The sequence below is a fragment of the Peromyscus leucopus genome, chromosome 6 (genome assembly GCF_004664715.2).
Source record: "Peromyscus leucopus breed LL Stock chromosome 6, UCI_PerLeu_2.1, whole genome shotgun sequence".
In the NCBI taxonomy this organism is placed as follows: Eukaryota; Metazoa; Chordata; class Mammalia; order Rodentia; family Cricetidae; genus Peromyscus; species Peromyscus leucopus.
Window position 1 is genome coordinate 4,954,525 of NC_051068.1, and position 16,918 is coordinate 4,971,442.

General features: G+C 35.7%; 1 protein-coding gene across 2 annotated transcripts in view; it reads right to left on the reverse strand.

Annotated features, from left to right (window-relative positions):
- Naaladl2 (N-acetylated alpha-linked acidic dipeptidase like 2) overlaps positions 1-16,918 on the reverse strand; it is a 1,293,636-nt gene that overhangs the window by 1,007,249 nt on the left and 269,469 nt on the right. The window contains exon 2 of one of the 2 annotated variants that reach the window (XM_037207282.1): positions 15,272-15,373. The gene's annotated coding sequence lies outside the window, so the exon portion shown is untranslated. Of the gene's footprint in view, positions 1-15,271; positions 15,549-16,918 lie in introns of those variants that run through there. The other variant, XM_028875806.2, reaches the window with a different exon arrangement.

Genomic DNA, 16,918 nt, shown 5'->3' on the forward strand with positions numbered 1-16,918 from the left:
ATTTGCCCATTGGAATTACCTAGAAGAAACCCAGGACACATAAATTAAAACAACAATCATAGACTACATCAAAGAATTAAAAGAGTTTAAAGAAACACAAAGACACAGCTCAATGAAACTAAGGGGCAAAAGCTTAGGAAAAATAAACACCTGAATGATGTCCAAGAAAACACAAACATAAGGCTGATGAAAAGGATGAACACAATGGGGGACTTTAGAATGTTGATAAGGAGATAGAAACAGATGAGGACTCAAGTTGAAATGAAGTTGGGAATGAAAAACCCAACAACTCAATTAGAAAACCCAAAGGAAAACCTTAGCAGTAGAGTGAATCAAGCAGAAGATAGGCTATCAGGAATCAAATATGAAGTATGGATCTAGACAAAATAAGCAAGGAATATGAAAGATCACAGAAGAGAAAGACAAAGAAAACGTATCATTAAAAAACTAACTTTTTAATTATAAGCATAAATGAGGGAGAAGAATTTCAAGTCAATGGCATAGGTCAGATCTTCAATAAGATGTTAGAGGAAAACTTCCCCAGACAAAGGAAAAGCATACTCATACAGATACAAGAAACACACAGGATGCTAAATAAAGAAGATAAGAAAAGAAAATCACCATGGTATAAAGTTTATGTAACAAAGAAAGTGTATTGAAAGCTTAAAGAGAAAAACACAAGCCACACATAAAGGAAAACCCATCAGAATAACAGCTGGTTTCTCAATTGCAACCCTGAAAGCCAAAAGAGCCTGAACCAATGCATTCTAAGTCCTAAAAATTCATGAGAACAAATCTAAACTAATATAACCAGTAAAAATATGTCATAATTGAGAGAAAAAAAACTGTCTGCTACATAAACAGCCTAAATTTTTTATATATAACAAAATAAAATCTAAAAATATAAATATACATATATGTATTATATATATTACATATATATATATATATATGTAATATATAATTCTTTTGGGTCAAACAGAAAAATGAGCATTACAGCACCACTGTAAAAAGTAATATGAAGCCATAATTATTAAAACAAAAAATGCCACTGATAATACAATACCAAAAATCATTAACAATACAATGACCACAAATGACACACATATTTCAATAATAATTTTAAATATCAATGGCCTTAATTTTCAAATCAAAAGACAGATACTCATTCAATGTATCAAAAACAAAATCCATCTATCTGTTGTCTATAAAAACACAGCTTTAAAGATAAGCATTATCTGATCATCAAAGGATAGACAAAAATATTACATTCAGTTGGGACAGAGAAATAAGTTGATGTTGCTATCCTAATCTTTGACAAGCAGACTTCAAATTAAAACTAATCAGAAGACATAAAGAAGAACACTTCATTCTATCCATTAATTATTAACAAAGAAAACATTACTATTCTAAACATATATACCAAATTCTGGGGCACCAAATTTTATTTTAAAATGTACTACTGAATTTAAAGATGCAAATTAACATCAATCCAATAATAGCAGGTGATTTCATTACCAACTCTCTCCAATAGACAGGAAATCTGCACAAAAAAGAAAATCATCGCAGAAACATCAGTGTTGGGGATGGAGTCCCTGTAATCATCACAGCGACCAGTGAAACAATACGAGCATGAAGAGGCAAGAATAAAAAACTCAGTTCAGCTCTACTTAGGGTAGATTAAACTTTGTGAATCTAAGGCTAGGCTGTTTGTTGCCAACGTATTGAAACACAATACAGTTTGTAAAAAAGTTTCTTGATGTAATACAATCCCCAGTTAACAAGGAGGCATAATTACACTGAAGCTCAACTCAAAATATGTGTTATTTCTTCCAAGAATTTGGGTTCTAGAGATGGGGTGTAAGCATTAGCTTAAGTGTCTACAGAAGGTTCTGACATTGTCTCATCATACAGATAGTGTAGAGGTCAACTGGGCTAGTATCCACCTCCAGTCCCAACTGAGGGAGCTTGAGAGAACACCAGGCTGCACAGATAATGTTAGGGTCATTTGAATTTCTAGCTACCTCCCATCCTGGTTGTGGGAGGTTGATATGGCCTGGCCCTACAGATAATGCAGATCATCAGTCTACTAATCACCTCCAATTCCCAGCGATCTGTGTGGAAAAATAGGTTATTGTCTTTTGAAAGGACAATCTTGCATGCTTAACATCCCTGGCTTTCCTGGTGATCTGTGAAACAAGGACCTCTGTGTTCCCAACATATCAGAATTAATTGACTTCATACAGCAAATGGTTCTAACAGAACAATAGAATATTCCACGTAAACCCCAAGGCATACACATTTTACTCAGCAGCAAAAGGAAACTTTTCTAAATTAGATGCCATTCTGTAACACAAAATTTTTTACAAATTCAGAAAGATTGAAATCATTCCTTGTATCCTATCTGACCAAAATGTGATAAAACAAATTTTCAGCAAATAAGTCTCTAGTAAATACACAAACTTTGGGAGACCAAACAACTCATAACATAATGATAAGTGGATCAAAGAAAAAATCAAGAAAGAAATAAAAATAATTCTTGGAACTAAATAACAATGACAACACAACAAAACCTCCGCGACATATTAGAAGCAATGCTGTAAGGGAAATTGATAGCCACGTATTTGTGTTCTCTCTGATTATTTTAAAGTAGACAGTTTAAAATTATGTATTAATGAAGCAACTCAAAAAGTTCAAAAAACAAGGAAAAACCTAATCCAAACCAGTTTATAGTAATAAATAATAAAAGCCAGAGCATGAATTACTGAAATAGAAACAAAGAAAACGAAACAAAACATCAACGTGTCTAAGAACTCATTCCTTGAGAAGATAAACAAGATTGACCCAACTAACCAAAATAAAACAAAGAGAGGACTCAAGTTCCCAGAATCAGAAATGAATGGGGAAACATTTCAACAAACAACAAAGACTTCATAATGTTGTTGGAGAATGTTTTTAAAAGCCTGTACTCCATTAAGCCAGAAAACTTAAGAGAAATGGATGAATTTCTAAATGCAGCCTACACACTAAATCAAACTATGGCTAAGTAAACAACCAAAATAGACCTAACCCATAATGAGAAAGGAGATAGAAATAGTAATAAAAACCTTCTAGAAAAAAAAAAGTTCAGAGGCAGATGGAGTCACAGTAGAATTTTAGCAGACATTTAAAGAAAGTGTAATCTACAGCCTATCATTCTTAAACTACTCAAAAATATAAACAGAAAGAACATTCCCAAACTGTGAGGCCAGTATCAGTCTAATGCCTACATCAGGTAAAGATAAAACAGAAAAAGAAAACTACAGTTCAAGTTGAACACAGACTGAAAAATCTTCAAGAAAATACTTGCAAAGAGAGTACAGAGATACATTAAAAAGATTATTCACCATAACCAAGTTGAATTTATCCCTGAAATTCAGGGATGGTTCAACATATACAAGCCAATAAATGTAGTAAACAAAATAAATTGATTTAAGATAAAAAAAATCACATGATCATCTCAATGGATTCAGAAAAAGCCTTTGACCAACTCCAACCTACCTTTGTGATAAATAATCCTAGACAATATAGAACTAGAGGTAACATATCTCAACACAATAAAAGCGATATCTTAGAATCCCTGAGCCCACATCAACCTAAATGGAAAAAAGTCTGAAGTCAGAAATGAGACAGGGATGTCCACTAACCCCTTTTGATGGCTGGACTGTGTGGTGATATTTTATTTGTGCTCTAACAAATAAAGCTTGCCTGGGGATCAGAGGAAAAAGCCAACCACTATATTAAACATAGAGTTAAGGCAGTAGTAGCAAGTGCCTTTAACCCTAGCATTCAGGAGGCAAAGATCCATCCAGATCTCTGTGAGTTCAAGGCCACACTGGGAAAAGAGCCAGGCATGGTGGCACATGCCTTTAATCTCAGCACTAGTTAACCATAAAGGTCTGGAGGTCTGTATGGACAAACAGGAAGTGATAGAGCTGTGCAGAAAGAGGAAGTGATGGAACTGGGCAGAGAGAAGTAAGATGGCAGGGCACAGAAAGGTATATAGGCGTGAGTATACAGGAAGTAGCTCTCTTGGGCTGAGGATTTCCTAGCTGTAAGAAATTGTGGCTTGCTTGTTTTATTCCTCTGATCTTTCAGCTTTCACCCTGATATCTGGCTCCAGGTTTTTTTTATTTATTTATTTATTAATAAGACCATTTAGCAATTTGTGTTTCAAAATTGACCAACTGAGGTTTTTGATGAGGCCCTAATATATGAAGAAAAAACTGTTTTGTTTTGTTTTTCTCAAAACCCAGGAACACGCTTGCCTGAGCTAATAACAGCTGGGGTCAGGGTACAAGGAGCTTTTCCCTGAGGACCCAATGCAAAGAGAAAGAACACTTCTCCTAATATAAAACCAAGAATATTTTTGACAGAGCTGCTAATGACTTGGGGACAGGGCCTTTGGAGAGCTGTGGCTTCAGATCTTGTGCACACAACACTTACCACCATAAGGGGTTACTAGTTATCAGTCCCAGGGCTGCTGTGTAATATTTTTGAGATACCCTATGTTCTCCTTGTGCAACATTGTTTGATTAACTTTTTGTCAACTTTTCCCCAATGAATTATTATTTCTTCTACTGTCCCATTTCTTCCCTTGAAATAGTAAAAATATGCTGTACTTCTTAATAATCTTAATAATATAGCTGCTCCAGGTCAATCCCCACTCCTTTTCAATATTGTGCTTGAAGTACTAGCTGGAGCAATAAAGCTAAAGAAGGAAATTAAAGTGACATACACAGGAAAATAGACAAATATTCATATTCGGAGAGTCTGTGGTATTTTTCATTAGATAATGCAAAAATTCTATCAATAAGCTTCTAAAACCGATAAATAAATTCATCAATGTGGTAGGATACAGAAGCCACTTCCAGAAGTGCACAAATCAATAGCTTGCATGTACACTAACAGCAAACATACAGAGAAAGAGATTATGTACACACAATAGATTGAGAGAAAGTAAACTATTTAGTAATAAACCTCCTCAAAGAAGGGAAAGACTTCTGCAATGACAACTTTAAATCTCTGCAGAAAGAGAAAAGAACACTGCATATTCATGTCTTGATAGCACCAATTTTGTGAAAATGTCCATTTTACCAAAGACTATTTACAGATTCAATGTAATACCAAAGGCCTCATCTTATTCTTAACAGAAAAAGAAAAATCTATCCCAAAATGCATATGAAATCACAAAAGATTTTGGATACACAAAATAATCCTGAGCAAAAAGAGCAATGCTGGAGGGAACACCATTCCATATCTTAAGATATAGCACAGAGACATAGTAATAAAAACAACACGATACTGGCACAAACACAGACATGAATAGCAATGGCACAAACTGAATACCCCAAACATGAGTGCACATAACATCAGTCCCTTTACTATCTGGCAAAGATGTCAAAAAGATAAGGTGGAGAAAAGAATGCATCATCAACAAATGATGCTGGGAAAATGGGATGTCCACATGTGGAAGAATGAAATTAGACTCATATCTATTCCTTTTCATAAAGACTATTTCAAAATGCACCAAAGAACAAAAGTAAATTGAGAGACATTAAGACTGCTACAAGAAGAAAAGAAGGAGAAGAGGAGGAGGAAGTTGAGGAGGAGGAGGAGAAGGAGGAGGATGAGGAGGAGGAGGAGGAAGCATAGGCAACAGCATAGGCCGCATCTTCACCATAGGGATGGGTGTAGTAAAGGCTTCCTGAAAACCAGTCCATTTACTGAATAATTAAAACTAAAAAGCTTCTACATAGATAGCCAAGAAACAATCAGCTAGGTGAAGAAGTCCACAGATTGAAAGAGACTATTTGACAGCTATATGAGAGGACTAATATATACAATACACAAAGAACTAAAAAAAATTTTTTTAAGATGAAAAATGGAGTCCTTAAAAGAAGAAAAAAATGGCTAAAAATTTTTCAAAAATGTTCATTGTTTCTAGCAATCACAAAAATGAATCCTGATTCACTACTGGTGGGATTGCAAATCAGTGAGGCCACTATGACAATAAGTGTTGAGAATTTTCAAAAAGCTAAAATATCCTTGATGGTGGTGGTGCATGCCTTTAATCTCAGCACTTTGGAGGCAGAGACAGGTGGATCCCTATGAGTTCAAAGCCAGCCTGGACTACACAGTGAGTTCCAGGAATGCCAGAGCTGTTACCCAGAGAAACCCTGTTGTTGTTGGAGGGCTTCTCTCCAGGTTCCCCAAGCCCCGCAGTCCCACAATCCATTTATAAAATAATCACTCAGACGCTTATATCACTTATAAACTATATGGCCGTGGCAGGCTTCTTGCTAACTGTTCTTTTATCTTATATTAACCCATTTTTATAAATCTATACCTTGCCACGTGGCTGGTGGCTTACCGGCGTCTCTACATGCTCTTCTCCTGGCGGTGGCTGCAGTCTCTCTCTTCCTTCTTCCGCTTCCCAGAATTCTCCTCTCTCCTTGTCCCACCTACCTCCTGCCTGGTCATTGGCCATCAGTGTTTTATTTACATAGAGTGATATCCACAGCACTTCCCCTTTCTTCTTTTTTTAAAAAGGAAGGTTTTAACTTTAACATGGTAAAATTACATATAACAAAACAATTACCGAGCAAGAATTATAGTTACAATATTAAAGAAGATGTCCTATCTATCTTATATTTGTGAGTTTAAGGTTTTATAGCTAACTTATCTTTTATCATAACTGAGGAAATTACGACTATCTAGCCTTCAACCACATCAAAGACCTGAGAAGGAACATAATGGTCCCTGAGAAATGGTAGATGGATGCAAGCAACTTTCGGGAATCTTGCAAGAGTAGACCAAGACAGCTGGCAGCCTGGACAGTCACCTAATGTACTTCAGAAACTGTCCCTTAGATAGAACTAACCTGGAAACCTCCTCCTAAAAGAATAACATTAATGATACATTAAGGTGCCATGCAAGCTGTCAACGGAAGAAAGCAACCGATGATCTTACCCAGATATTACGTCTATGAGCCACAACAATGACAAGCATGGCATCGTAACTCTCAGAGTGCAGTAAGGGCCACATGCCCTGATAGTAGTCAGAAGTTCTCGAATTGGACTTAAATCCTGCTCAACCATGCCTGGTACTGGAAACCTAGCCACCTTCTCAGTGCTTGTAAAGGCATGGACCTTGGAGAAGAACCTAAAATGACTACTTTACTAAATCAGCATAATCCCTAAGGGCAAGCTAAATATCTTCTACCCACAGATAAGTGCAGTCTTCACCATCTGTCAAGGAAATACGTCTTTTCAACAGACAGAGACCGTTACAGAAAATCCCAACTAATCAAAGTGGAGAGTTGTAGAACCTAGTCCCAATAGACTCACCTACAGAGTATTTCCATACCTAAGGTTCGGGGCACTTTGCTGAAGAGGGGTTGGAAAGGTTGTAAGAGCCAAAGGATCAGGAAGTTTTCTATGAGACGAATCTCAGAAGCCTGTGCCATAAAATCTCCTCAACATGACTACCCAACCATGAGCTGAACAAAGATGACACCGAATACGTGCCAAAGTGGACATGGGAAAGCCAGGAGGCCTCAACTCTACAAAAAGAACTCTAAGAAACTAGGGAATGCTGAGAATAGGAGAATTAGTCTTCCCCAAGGAAGAGCACACCAATTAGTTATCTAATATCAATGGTCAGCCCTGAAAACATACATACAAATAACATTATATAGCTGAGCTGGTCATGTTTAGGAATGTATTTGTATATACACACAAATATATGCATACGTGGTGGTTTTAATGAGAATAGTTCCCATGGGCTCATACATTTGAATGTTTGGTCCCCAGTTAGAGTTGTTTCAGAAGGATTAGGAGGTGTGAGTCATCAGGATTTCAAAAGTCCACACCATTCCCATTAGCTCTGTCTCTCTGTCTCTCTATCTGTCTCAGTCTCTCTGTTTCTTACCTGTCTCTGTCTCTTTGTCTCTCTCTGTCAGTCTGTCACTCTGCATTGTACTTGTGAACCAGATGTGAGCTCCCAGCTACTTCCCGAGCCATGCCTCACTGCCTGCTGCCAGGTTGCCTGCCATGATAGCCACGGATTCACGCTCTGAAACTGTGAGTACCCAAGACAATGCAAAATGTTTTCTAAGTTGTCTTGAGAATGACATATCTTCACAGTAACAGAAAAGTAACTAAGACAGAATGTAATAACAATTAATGAAAAAAAAGCTATGAATTTGAAAGAGAACAGGGAGATGTGTATGGGAAAGGTTTGAAGGGAGGAGAAGATGTAAACAAATTATATTCTCAAAAATAAAAGAACTCACAGCCCACATGGTCATTTATGAAGTCTCAATAATTTTAACAAACATTAAAAAAGGATAATCAAAAGGCTAAAGGCAAAGTAATGTCTTAGAAGACATAAAGAATAGAGAGAAACATTTCACATTAATTAATCTTAATAAGTAATACTAATAGTCTATAAAATATAAATATCTAATAAACATTTTAAAAGTTAAAATAAACAATAGTATTAGAAGACATTAAATTTCATTAATTTTTATAAATCCCTCAACATAGTATTTGCTTAACTAGTACTGAGTTAACTGCTGCCTCCTCCCCCTTTTAAGTAGCCTCTGTGCTATTTATTTAAATGGGAGCAGCTATGTGCTAGAAAAAAACAACTAATAAGAAACAACATATAATTCTACATAAATATTTTTTCACATTTTAATGTTACTAATGTACACGTGTGTAACTATCTGTGATCTATTACATAATACTGACTTTTGGACTGACTTCATGTGGCCTTGTGCTAAAATGACTCTCCAAAAACCTTGACCACTTTGGCATTAATACCTGAGTTCTCAAAATTGATATGATTAAAAATATATAATGGGGAGTTAAAACAGTTCTGTTTATACTATTATTTACAGACTCACTGACATTTGTATAATAGTCTACTGTAATTATTAGTATTTCTATTCAATAAAAAATCATTTGAAAAACTACTTCTGAATAAGTATAACTTCACAATAAGTATTTGTATTAAACTATCCTTGAAATTTTCTATAGAACCTATAAAAAAATTATATAAAAAAATTAATATGATCTAGGTGGTGAAAATATTTTATTGTAAAAGAGTAAGAAAATTAAAGGGTGTTTTTCCTTTATAACTGACAACATTTTATTAGAAGATGAACATTTAGTTTGAAAAGAAATAATCTTAGAGAAAGCTGTCTTGGGAAGAAAATTGTAAAATAATGTTCCAAGGACAGGGCATTTTATAGATAAGAGGACACTATGTAGTTACCAAGAGACCGTGTGTCAAGTTTGTGACAAAATGACAGAGTTATTCCAGTTCCAGGGGAAACAGAAGTCACTTGTGTAAAGACAATTTCCAGCATCAACTACTAAATTAATTGCTGCCAATTTGATTAATATGCTTAAAAGTTGATGCTGTTGAAATATCTATCAGGAACTAGATAGTTTCACAATGTCTATCATATTGTCTGTGACAGGAAATAATTGAATTGCTTAAACACAAAAGTGGATTCAGCAGGTAAAGGCACTCACTTCCTGTAACCTGACAGATGTATTCAGTCCCTGGGAGTCAGATGGTGGAAAGAGCCAATACAAACTGGAAATTTTCCTCTGACCTCCACATGTGCATAAAACACACATCCACACACTCACATACAAACTCACAGACACATAAACAAAGATATAGTTTTTGAAAGGCAAAAATTTATTCCTTTTAAAAACACAACTAAGTTTTAATGGATAATTTTGTCTTCACTGTATAAAGGTTGTCTCTCTCTATATGTATATATATATACATATATATATAATGTGTGTATATTCCATATATATAATAAATACACACATAAAATATTACAAATTTGCTTTTTGAAAGGAACATGTGCTTAAAAATATAAAAGTGCTTTAATGGAATTTTTGATTCAAAGATAGGTTTTAGCAATATATGAACCATCATTCTGCCAGCAATGGTACACTAAAACCTAATATTTATTTAAATGCATATTATAGTCATAAATACTTGATAAATACAAATAAAAATACTACAGTTTTATCCAAGTATAACTTAAACAGTAGATTAACCATATGATGGTTATGCTGACTAGAAGACCATGGACATGCAACTCCACTGCAGATGTGTGAATGTGAGGACAGACAATGACAAGTACTTTATGGGTGCTGAAGTCAGTTGCTCTCTCTTTATTCCTCAGATGAACAGTAGCAGGTTCCTTTACTAAAAGCCACTGAGTTTGAAATGCATCGACCCCAAATAATCTACGACCATGTGTGATTCCAGATTTTACTTTCCTGTTGAATTTTTGTTTTTAGATTATGAAAACTCTGAATTGTTTTTCATTTGTTATACATCTATGTGTAGGATGCCTCTTCAGGGAAATAAAATAGCAAAGAGTTATTCTGGAATAAATTGCATTTCATAAGCAGAGTAGTGAGTTCTTCTCAACAAAAGTAAAAACTGTGATATGTGCTTCTACCCAGGCTTGAAGAGACGCAGGAAGCATTGTGAATCTCAGACAGCATAAAATGCCATCGCCAGGTCAAGCAACCCATCGCTCTGTAATATGGATTCCTAATTATTTTTATTGTATGTCACTGTTTCACACGATCAAGTCTAATTGACTAGAAAATTTTGGTTCAAGTCACAGCTAAATTTTTACTATTATTATTTGGGTTTCTTCCTGAATACCCCAAATTTATTGTATTAGAACACTTTAAATTATATTTTGATAATAAGAACATTTTATTAAAAAATCAAACAACTGCAATATTCACAGAAGAGCTACAGTATCTTTAAATCCACTGTTATATCTTTATTTTTTTTAATTCTTATATGTTTACTTCTGGCTTATTAAAAGAATGATGATTTGATTTTAATCAAACACTTCATTTGAAAGTCACAGCTAATGAGTGTCAAGTAATGGTGACCGCATGGTAAGAGGTATGGAAATATCCCCCGCAGCTGCAAGGATTCACTCCAGAGCGTCCTGAACTCAGTTCCACTGATGTATCTCTGGCTGTGAATGTGGCTTCTAAGCACCTTCATCTTGATGCTTTTCTTGATCACTTTAATTTTATGGTAGGAACCATTGGGCTATGCAATGAACCACAAGTTGCTGTCACTAGCTTTCCTAGTATAAAGAGATATTTTGTCTGTATTTCATGCCTCACCAAATTGTTGAATATATGCTTTGTTAATTTACCCCATTAAGTGAATTAAAAGTCATTTAATCATGATTATGGCTTATCTGTTCTAAGTTCCTATTACTAAGCAGGATCATGGAATACAAGAAAGGAATCAGCACAGTCTCCATGCATAGCTTCTTTCCCTCAAGTGTGAACTGTTTACATTTATCCTAGTTTTGTACAATGCACAGAATGTGCACTGGATTACAGAGAAGAACAAAATTAAAGAGAAGACAAGTGCAACACGAATCTTAAAACGTCTTTTAATAGAAAATCCCAGTACCAGATATTACTGTAAATGCTGAAAGATCAGAGAGACAAAGGAACAAGCCACAGCCACCACCTCTTACCTCACCAACTCCTCAGCCTGAAAACCTCTAGCTGAAAGGGACGCTTCTGCTGAAAAGCCTTTAGTTCCTGTCTCCTCACAACTTACATACCTTTCTCCACACAGCCGTCATTTCCTGGGATTAAAGGCTTGTGTGCTTCCCAGTACTGGGATTAAAGGTGTGTGCCACCACTGCCTGGCTCTGTTTTCTTTCCTAGACTGAGTCAATCTCATGTAGTCCATGGTGGCTTTGAACTCACAAAGATCCAGATGGATCTCTGCCTCCTGAGCACTAGGATTAAAGGTGTGTGCCACCACTGCCTGGTATCTATTCTTAATTCAGTGGCTTGTTCTGTCTTCTGATCTTCAGGCAAAGTTTACTACAGTACATAATATATCACCACAGATGAGGGTCAGGTCAGGGATACAGATAGAGCCACTTCCAAGCAGTGTGAATATTAACATCTGAGATTTTCTGCTTTGAATTATCTATCAGAGAAAAAGACAGCAAAATTATCACAACATTGCTGATGTTTTTGCTCTTTTTTTCTTTGGGGGACCTGCCACCCATCTTCCAAATAAACCACACATGGAGGCTCATTCTTACCTATAAATGCCTGGCTTTTGCTTGACTTGTTTCTAGCCAGCTTTTCTTAATTTATCAAGTCTACCTTTTGCCTGTGGGCTTTTCCTTTTCTATTCCTTGTATACCTTTCTTTATTTCTTACTTTGTGACTTGCTGTGTAGCTGGGTGGCTGGCCCCTGGGTCCTTCTCCTTCTCTGGCTACATCTTCCTTCCTCCTAGATTTCTCCTTCTATATATTCTCTCTGCCTGTCAGCCCTCCCAATCCTTTCTCCTATGTTGCTATTAGATGTTCAGTTCTTTATTAAACCATTAGGTGTTTTAGACAGGCAAAGCATTACAGCTTCACAGAGTTAAACAAATGCAACCTAAGCAAAAGTAACACACAAAACACATTGCTAGACTCTAATGTAATGCAATGAACTTCTAATAAAGCACCATAAAACTACATATCACAAGCAAAGACACTGTTTCTGTAATTCAGAAACCAGTTGACATAAGCAGTGCACATCAGTGTCCCCGTGCCCCCCCCTCCCCAGGTCAAAGCAGATGGAAGCCGAAGTAGCTGACTGTTGATAGTGGCCATGGAGTGAAAGGCTCTGTGAGCTCAGAGGTAGGATGAAAGGGTTAGAAAGGTCCAGCCAACAATATGAAGGTCTCGTCCTGTTCTAAGTCTCCTGTTACTGGAAGGATAGCACATTAGAGTCCATATTGTCCTGGGCTCCATTTCTTATAAACATAAATTCTGTTAAATTGAGCCAAATAACACAGAAATGATCCTCTGAATAAATTGCCTTGTCTCACTTCCCATCTTCTGCTCAGCTTGTTGCCTAATTGTCATTAGGTCCTGATGAAATTCACTACATTCCCACTAAGATTTAGGCTAGAAAGGCAGAAATATGTGATTATAATAAATAAACACAAGCGATTGCTGTAAAAAAACAAAACAAAACAGATAATTGTAGCTGATGAACCTAAAAAACTGTAGTACAAAATAAACATACATAAATTTATTGATTTGATTCTATATGACTCACTTTAATTTAAATATTGGCTTATTTTATACTAATAAACTTGAAATTTGTATTTGTTAAAGAATCATAAAATTATTCCCAAATAGATATTTTTTCTTTAGGGAGTCACAATTTCCCATGAAAGTACTAATTAAGCAAGGCTCTGCTAGCCAGCAGTTTGCAAGCTGGGTGGGCCTCTGCACTGCATTCACAGTCCCCATTGCTAAGTGTCAAAAGGAAACCTCTCTAAAGAACTATCACTGCTGAATCTGTTAGTGTGAATTTGATTATTAAAATCTGCCTTGTCCCGATTTCTACTGCTCAAATTTAGAGAGAGCCCAAACATTCTTTTTCAAACTTATTTTTAGGTAATAAAAAGGAGCATATACAGGCTCAACAGAGTAGGCAATGGTTACGTTTTAAATAATAAAATTTTATAGACTTGCATTTAATTAAAAAAGATGTTATATGATTCAGTCCAAAATCCACCTCAATCAAAATCAAATTCAATTCTCCCTACAACCACTGCCCTACCTGCCTTTCCAATTTATTTATTTGTCTATTTGAAAATGTTGAAATCTGATGCCAGCAAGATAGTTCTGTATGTAACGATCAAAACTGCTAAGCTTGACAACCTGATTTTCATCCTTAACATCCACATAGTGGAAGGAGAGGACTGACTCCCACGAGGCGTCTCCTGATCACCACGTGCATTTGATGTTGTATCTTTATGTGTTCACTATAAACAGTCATCATTTGACCCTTTAAATGAGTAATGGAATCGTGACTATATTTAGACCTTGCCAGTTTTCACTAGCAGAAACCAAATCATGGACTGACAAGATGGTTCAACATGTAGAGCTGTTTGCTCCCAGGTCTGAATCCTCTATTTAACCCTTGCATCCCACAATGTGAAAGTAGAAGGAGTTTGCTTCTGATCTCCACTCATACCCAAGGCACATGTGTGCCTATATGTACACACACACACACACACACACACACACACACACGCACGCACGCACGCACGCACGCACACACACACACACACACACACACACACAACGCATGCACACACGCACACACATGTGAATGATTGAATGAATGAGTGAATATAAAATCTAATCTGAATGTCTTCACAGGTGATACATTTTGTCCATGTGACACTTCAAACATTTGAATTATCCATCTTAGCCTTAGTCACCGTTTAAGGTATATATGACTGTCTCTTTTGTCTCATTTTATTTAATTCATAGATTTGCAAAGAGAATACTTTGAAAGGTTAAACAATTCATCCCAGTTCCTAAAGTTTGTTGGTGGCCATGCTGGGCCTGTTGTCAGGTAGCTGCTAACTCTGGAGTCCTTCCTTTATCCACTCATTTAAAAGTTTATATGGATTAAACTAGAACAGACGTTTGAAGTGCAAGGACAGAAGTAGTCTCTATAAAAAGTATTTTAACTACACAATAGCAACTCTTCCTACCCACAGATTAAATTGTACTAGTAGAAAACATAAACTCATTCTGACATGTTTTCAAATAGAAGCTCAGATTGTATATCGCCATATGTAGAGAAATATACCACAAAGTCAATGAACCTATAAAAAACTGAAAATCATATTTATGTATATGTACATACATATACATATAAAATATATATCACAAATATTACATATAATATATGTATATGTTATATATTATACATACACACATTTATTTCAGGTAGTAGATATAATTATAGCTAGTAGATAATGAAAATATACATTATCTTGATGTACAAATACATTGTAAATTTTCATTGAAATCAGTGTATTGGGATAAATAAAATGTTGGATTTAATTAGTTACATTTGTAAATATTTAAAATAATTGATACACATAAAGGCAAAGAAACTGAACCAATTTCAGGAGGCAAACAGAAACTAAACTATGTATAACACTATTTAAAGAAAGTGGACTCAAATTTGTAAGATAAATGATAGAAGTTGAAGTTTATAAAATTTTGACATAAATGCTGTTTTGTATAAAAATATACCAGATCACCTTGTTGGAAGTCATTTCAAGACTAAAAGTCTTACATTTAATAAAGCAATTAGCACTTACGTGAATGCTCCTAGTGGATGGGAAGGTCTTTGCTGTTCCAGGTGGGTGACACTCTGGACCCAGGGCTCTTCATCCAGGCACCTACCAGTCAAAGTGCATAGCCTGTTTATAAGTCAAAAACCAGAGGTACTCAATTGAAATTGAAAGCTGTGCATGATAGTACATCAATTGGCTCCTGAATTTGATTTCACAGTTAATGCTTTTTAAGTGTTGCTTTGTCAGCTCCTTCTATTATAGAAAATTCTATTGTATTGTATAGAAATCCTCTTGTTTTTTTTTTTTTTTTTTTTTTTTTTTTTTTTTTTTTTTTTAACATAAGAATACCTACAACACAATCTTTAACATACGGCTTTTTGTTACAGGATAAATTCCCACACAAACACACATATTTTTCTTTTTTGGTTAGTTTCATGCATATGTTTACATTTGCACCTTAATTCTGCAAGCATGAATGACATATTTACTTTCTGCCTCACACTACTAAGCATACTAAAAGATAAAGCAGAAGACACATGACTGGACAGGAAGTGATTTATTATCCCTTTGGGGAGGGAGAGGGAACAGGAGAAGTGATGTGAATCTATGCATTTGAGGGACTGAAACCTGCTTCTTCCGTCAAAACACATGTGCAAGGAGGTAATTTCTTTGAATTCTCATCTGCTTAACGAGAAAATCCAAAGGCAAGCTGCAGAACTTGTTTGAGAATTAGAAACATTGTATATAATATTGCTAGCACATAGTCCAGGCACTAGCAAGTGACTGATAATATCAGAGAGTATTTAATACACCTGTTCTGGCTAGTTTTATGTCTAGTTGACACAACCTAGAGCCATTTGGATGCAGGGTCTCTCCATTGAGAAAATGACTCTATAAGGGTAGCCTCTAGGAAAGTCTAGAGGGTAGTTTAAAAATTAGTGATTGATGTAGGAGGACCCCGCTCACTGTGGGGGATGCCAACCCTGGGCTGATGGTTTTCATTGCTGTAAGGCTGAGCAAGCCATGGCAAACAAACTAATAAACAGGACGTTTTTTATTTTTTCTGTCTGCATCAACTCTGCCTTCCCTACTTGAGTTCCTACCTGACTTCCCTCAGTGATAGACTGTTACCCAGAATGTGAGATGAAATCAGCCTTTGCCCACCAAGCTGCTGCTCTTCCTGCTTTATCACAACACTAGAAACCTTGACTTAGACAACACCAAAGCTTTGCCTTTTGTTTTATATCTTCTGATGCTGAGTTTGGCTATTCTCCATCTCCCGTCAACTGACAATGATATGAAGTAGTAAGTGCATAGCACTGCTTTCATAGTTATTTGTATTAATTTGACAAATACAATTTGTATATAATCAACCTCCCAGTATGATATTCCGACACAGACACACACAGTGTAATGTTATAATCAAGGTTGACAAACCTATTTCCTCAACTGTTAATCATTTCTTTGTGGCAAAACAGTGAAAATACTTCCTCCTAGCTTTTGTGAAATTTATAATACATTTTCATTATCTACTAACTACATCGACTACCTCACTTATAAACTGCCCAAAGTTTTACCTTCTATTTCCTCTACATTCCCTAATCTTTTGTGCCCACTTTCTACTCCCAACTTGATGAACTCAATTTTTAAAACTTAAATTCATTTAATTGT